We start from the raw sequence: 7,029 nt of genomic DNA, 5'->3' as shown, positions 1-7,029 counted from the left end.
CGGTTTAGAGGTCCATCCCCTATCTTCCCCTAAACCGTGGAGTACATCCCCTATCTCCTCCCAAACAAAAATGCATATACAATGTATTAAACACTCGTCATATACAACACACAATCAATACATGTATTTTCTGTATTAATTCAACAGTCTAAATCAATGACTTAACCAATGCGATTAGTTTCAGTTTTTCCTAATCCACATGCAATGTCTACAACAATCACGACTATCCTCCACCGATAGCCCAAAACAGTTATTTCTAAACAGGAAATAAATGTAACAACTAACGTAATTCCAACATTTTCCATAGGTGAGTGATTAAACTAACCTACTACTCCATTTAATCAATAAATTCATTAATTCCATGAATTCAACTAAATTCCCCAATTTTTCCTAAATTAATTATATAAATTAATTTATTATAACAACTAGGGGTTTTTCCAAAATTACCAAAGTATCCCCAACATATCAAAATACCAAAACTTAGAACAAAACTTATAGAATGGAGTAGGAAATCCCTACCTCAAGTTTAGAAGGGGAAGGAGGAAGAAAACCCAAAAGTCAACGGAGGAGAAACCAAGCTTTGCTCCGATCAAAATGAAGCCCTCGACAAGCTCTACACTTTATCTCAAAGGAGCAAGGTGAGTAGAGGTCTCCAAACAAGTAGATCTAAGGATCTTTGAGTAAAAAGTGCCCTTTGAGAGAGAGAGAAGGTGTTTCACGGTTTAGAGAGAGGAAAGGGAAGAAAAAGTGAAAGAAAAGGTTAAGTGAGGGCCTTTATATAGTACTAGGTCAAAAATAGATATAAGCCCCAAAGTCAACTCAAAATATCTAGTCAAAATATCCCCAAAAAGTAGGTCCAAACCGTGAGAAAAATCTGGGAAAAAGTCGCAGGTGTCGACCCTTCACAACACAGGTGTCGACACCAACGAAGAAATCTGGAACACCAAGTGTGACTGCACTGCAGGTGTCGACCCTTCCCTAGGCTGGTGTCGACACCATAATGCAGTGGGCAAATTCAGAACAAGGGTCGACCCTTCCCAGCTTTGGTGTCGACCCTTGCGGCCAACCAAAAGAGAAGGTGTTGACACCACCAAGGCTGGTGTCGACACCAAAATGCAGTGAACAAATTCAAAACAAGGGTCGACCCTTCCCAGCTTTGGTGTCGACCCTTATGGCAAGCAAAAGAGAAGGTGTTGACGCCGCTAAGACCGGTGTCAACCCCAGAACATGATTTTCAAGTTTCCAAACAACCTTTCAACGCGAACGAGCGTGAACGAGCAATCCCAACAAGTTTAAATCAATTTGCACACCTCCAAAACTGAGGTACAACAACACCAAAGATTCCCAAAATAAAATAAAGGGTTCAAATACATTTACCAAAAGCTTTAAAGGGCTCAAGTGCTACATAGACCATTTTTTCTTCTTCTTTTTTTATTTTTTTATTTTTTTTATTTTTTTTATCTATGACCATTTTTTAATTTTTGTATTTCATATTTTTTGTGTCATTTCTTCCTTCTCTTTACCAACTTTTATCTGTTTTTTGTTTATAACTATTTTTTGTTGGTTAATATTTTTTTCCTAGAATTTTTATACTAAAATGGCGTGACAGGATCATTTGTATAATAAAAAACATGTTGCTTATTATAAAGTGATAGATCAAAATCCAAACAAAATGTTTATTAATAAGTTTTTTGTATTGATTTTATGTTTGCATATCATTACTTTTTTTTAAAAAAGTTTTACTTTTAATATTTTTTAGATATTGGCAGTGTTTGGGAAGTGGGGCTACAGCAAAGGGTGAAAAAAGCAAAATGCCTCAACAGTAATTAGGCACCATTGATTTAAAGAAAAAAAAAAAAACACAACAAAGAAAGCAGCCGGCAGCCTATACTGTCAATGACAGTGTAGGCACAGTGTTTTGCCATCCTACTTCCATAGGCAAAAATGACAATTTTGCCCTTGTTGGCCAATTTTGGAAAAAGTGAGCTTAGCGGTAAATTTGTCATTTCAACTTCAAACATCATTTCAAACACATTTTTCAATACAACAACTCAAATAAAAATCTATCATATCTTCTCAAACACAATAAAAATTCATCCTATCTTCCCAAACACAAAAACTAAAATAGCCAACTAAAATAGCCAAAAAGCCAAAAACCCTCTAAAATAGTCATTTCCTAAACACCCACTTAATTTCTATATATATATATATATATATATTTTACCTAAACTTAATTTCCAATTTAATTATATATATACGGATATATCTAGATATATATAGAAGGTGAGATTGCTTAAATTTTCTTTGAATCATAGAACTAAAACTAAACCTGCTAAATTTTTTTTGGGAGGTCTTTGTTCGCAAGCCTAGTTTGAAGGCCATTATTATCAATTCAATAAAAGGCGAAGGTTAAGGTCAAATTGATATATAATTTGAGCATTTCTTTTCTATGTTAACACTAATGTTGTGTTTAGTTAGGGGATTCGGGAAGTGATTTGGAAAGAGAAAGAGAAAAGGTGTGTGAAAAGTTAATATATGTTTGGATCAGGATTAATTGCAATGTACACATGCTTCTTAATTTCCAAAAAATATATTCCATGAGTGCTGACCATGATCATACTCTTCACACGTAGTCCCTAGAATCATGATCAACTTTTCTTGAAATCTGCTCGAGTTTTAGTCTTCACATTTTTTAACAGCATTCAATCTAAGTGGTGGAATGAAAAGCTAACAAAGATTATTAGTGTCGGCCACCATAGCCCACCTTCCTGAGTGGTTATTTGGAAAGTTGTTATATTAGTAGGTTATTTTAGTTTTTGGCTATTTTAGTATGTTAAAATTTTTGTGTTTGAGAAGATGATTGGATTTTTTTATAGTTGGATATGATGTTTGTGAAACAAAAAATGAAATGACTATGGGTTTGATATTACATTTTGTCTTATTAGCTATTTTAGCCTATTTTGTCTTTTTGTGAATTAAGCTAAGCTAATTTAAGCATTAAGTTAAGCTAACTAGGCTAATTATTACAAAACTTGAATGAATAATTAACTAACTATCTAAGCTAATTAAGTATTACATTACAAACTAATTAGCTATAACTAATTAAGCTAATTAAATAATTACAAAACGATTGCAACTAATAATTAAACTAAGTAACTAAATTAAGCTAATTAGCTACTCTGCCTTGGGAAACAAAAGATGTGCATGCGCCTGCTTAGTTTCCACTTGAAAAGACCTCCATTTGGCTGTTGAAAGCCTCTGTTTGCACAGTTGAACATTTCCAGAACCATTTTGCTACACCTTACCAACACTCTGTTGAGATTTGCATCAGTGGCTAGCCGGCCACTGGTGAAGATTGCCAACCACCTACCGGCCATGAAAGTGGCCTGCCAGCTATGGATGGTGCTCTGCCAGCTACCTGCTGGCTATAGAAAGAGGCCTGCCGGCCACTGATGCACGAGTTCATCATGTTGCAACAGAGGACAAACAGAGCAGAAAGAGGGTATTTTCACAGATTGTTTGCATAATTCATCCCTCCTTTTCATGAGCAAATCCAAGGAGTGATGAACTTAAACCACAAACCACCAACTCAAGCAATTTCATTGCATGATGGCTTGTGACTTAAGATGTGCAAGCTCAATAAATGCAAAAAGAGACACAAACCTCCTCCCTTTCATGAAAGATCAAGGGAATAACTTGACTTTAGAGACTTGGATCATTTCATCACTAGCAAGTATGAAATGGTCCAAGTTCCATGTGTTCAATTAACGTCCGATTGAACACACCAAGTTATTATCTTGCTCACTTTTAGTCCAAAGCTATTAGTTACTCATTTTAACTTACCAACCATTCCTTAATCCAATTAAGTCCAAAGGTGAATAAAGTCCTCTAATAGAAAGAGGGCTCAAAACACAAGTTGCTTTAGGTATGAAAGAAGCATCATACCGTTAGTAATGAATCCCCTAAAGGAATAAACCATTAAGTATGAAGCCTCAATTTCACACTCAGGTAAACAAATGGTTTGAAACCACCTTCAAAGAAAAATGAAAAGCCAAGAAAGGAGGGAGGTTATAGAGTTGATTAGTGCTAAAATTAAGTATGAAAAGCACTAAAAACATGCAATCAACTCAACCAAGTAATGTCTAAAGGCCTAAAACATTAAGCTTGTGAGGACTACTACACTACAACTATGCAATATAAGACTCAAATGACTTAACCAACCCAAAACAGAGTTAAAATAGTCCAAAATAGAGCCTAAAACATGTCAGAATAAAGATACAACAAGCTAGAAAAATAAGCTAAAGCATAGCACCAACTAGGCTAACAAACAAGACACAAAGAGGGGAGGTGTAACGCCCTCAAAATAATACATATAAACCCACATTCTTGACATGCATAGACATAAGAGAGTAAAACATATTTCCATTAATCAGAGTATTCATTGCAAAAAGTATTACATGTTGACAACAAAAGTAAATGCCCTACGGGCTTACAACTTTCCAAGCCAACACTTGGTTACAAAAAAAGGAGTACTAACTAAAATACACTTTAAGCCCTTGGCTTGAATTTACATGTAATACCAAAAGAGAACAACAAAAAGATCTATCAGCCTCCAAGCCTCCCAAGCTACGTCAATGGAGGTGGCATATCACCTGAACCTGAAAATGATGTCCCATAAAGGGTAAGCCAACGCCCAGTAGAGATATACTAAACCAATTATGAGAAATAACTAAAACATTAGCATTCGATAAAAGGTTAACACTTGTAAACCAACTTACAACACCTCCCAGATTCATGACAAATACATTTGTATTTCATTCCTCTTTCCTTTACTTATCCAATTTAAAATTATAAACCTGGCTCATTATCTAGCCAAATAATTAAATGAGACTACAACTCATATAATAAGACTTCCATTATCCACAAATCAAATGAGACTACAACTCATATAGAAGCACTTCAATACTTCAATTATCTACGTTATGCAAACGTAAGTAGGATTTCGGGACTTTCACCCTGGACACTCCGGCCAACTTAGTTATCAATGGAGTTCATCCCCTATCTCCTCCCAAACAGGTTTGAGAGTTCATCCCCTATCTCCTCTCAAACCATGGAGCACATCCCATATCTCCTCCCAAACAATATACATATACAATGTATTTAAACACTTATCATATACGATGATCAACCAATACACATATTCGATGTATTATTCCAACCATCATATTCAATGACACATTCCAGGTGATTAGTTTCAGTTTTTCCTAATCAACATACACTGTCTGCAACAAACAAGACTATCCTCCACCGATAGCCCAAAGCAGTTATTTCTAAACAGATAATAAATTTATCAAACAGATAAAATATCAACATTTTCAAAGGTGAGTGATTTATTTATCCAACTACATCATTCAATCTCATAAATTCCCAATTTCATGATTTCCAACACAATTTCATCATTTCTTAAATTAATTATTCAAATTAATTATTCAACATAACTAGGGCATTTTTCCCTTATTCACAATGTTGCCCCCAAGGCCCAAATTTCACTTATATTTCATAAACAACCCCAATTTCAAGTCTCTTACACATATTTGACTCAAATATGGAAAACCCCTCTTTTATAAAATTACAAATCAAACCCTAACTTTCCCAAAATTACCATAATTTGCCCATTGATCAAAATGACTAAAACTTATGTCAAAACTCATAAGATGAAGTAGGGTATCCCTACCTCAAAAGAAGAGACCAAATGGAGAAGATGGAGACACTCAAGATGCTCCAAACTCAAAGATTTTCGGATTAAAATGTAGCCCACACCAAGCTCCACCTTTCTTACAAAGGGATTAGGGTAGGAGACCACTAGAACTAGAAGAATTTTTAGAGAGAAGGTATGTAGAGAGAGAGGGAGCAGCCAATCTAGGGTTTGTGTAAAAGAGATGGTGAAAAAGTGAAGAAGAAGCTGTTGCTGCAAACTGATATATTCGAGGCTCGCTCGAGTGAAGGAATGGTCGCTCGAGCGACCAGACACAAAGAAACCTCGCTCGAGCTCACAAAGCCTCGCTCGAGCCAACAATTCGAAGCTTCAGGTCTGCAACCCAGAATCACTTCGAGTGAAAAAAAAGCTCGCTCGAGCGAAGAAACCCAAAACATAGTCCTCGCTCGCTCGAGCGAAGGAAAGCTCGCTCGAGCCAAGAAATGCAACCCTCAGGTCCAAACTAGACGCAGACGCAAGCTCGAGTGCAAGACTTCTCGTTCGAGCCAACAGACCCACCACTTAACTCTCGCTCAAGTGAAGGAACCCTAGCTCGAGTGAAGGAACTAAAACACAGAGCTCGCTCGAGCGAAGACACCAAAAACTGGGCAGCAACCATTTGTTTCAAAACACACCCAACCTGTTACAAACCTGCCCAACACATCCCAAAATCCAAATACAAGGAATTAAAGGATGAAAATGAAACATATGCAACAACCGACATCCACAGAATCGAGTCCGGAATACAACAACCAATGGAGGAAAAATCGGGATTGCTATAGTAGGCTACCCCCTCCAAATTTGGACTTCAAAACCTGATTTTTTTGACTGAAAATACTCTGAAAATCAATGTTTAAAGGCCCAAAAAACGATGGTTTGAAAATGGGAAACAAAGGTGAAATGGCCTTACAAACAAGGAATAAAGAGGGATAAGCCATCCCCTATCCTTAAATGGCCACAAACACCAATTTCAACCCACAAAAATAAAGTTTCTAACAGTTGAAAAATAGCCCAAAATAGTAGGAAAAAGATAGGAAAGCAAATATGTAAAGCAAGCTAACAAAGTTAGTATTATACCTTTTGAAGATAAGAGTGATTCTAGGCAACAATTCAAGCTAAAACCAACTTCAAGAGCTCTAAGAAGACCTCAAGGAACCTCAGTTCAAAGGTGAGAGGATTTGGTTAAGGAAGTATAGGCAAGAGTGTAGTGTAAGTAGGCAAAAGTGTAGAGAGTTTGTCGAGAGAGAGAAAAACTTTGGAGTCTAAAATTTTTT

This window comes from Camellia sinensis, chromosome 10 (assembly GCF_055761805.1).
Source record: "Camellia sinensis isolate YWXY chromosome 10, ASM5576180v1, whole genome shotgun sequence".
Classification (NCBI taxonomy): Eukaryota; Viridiplantae; Streptophyta; class Magnoliopsida; order Ericales; family Theaceae; genus Camellia; species Camellia sinensis.
Note: the sequence above shows the minus strand (reverse complement) of the source record.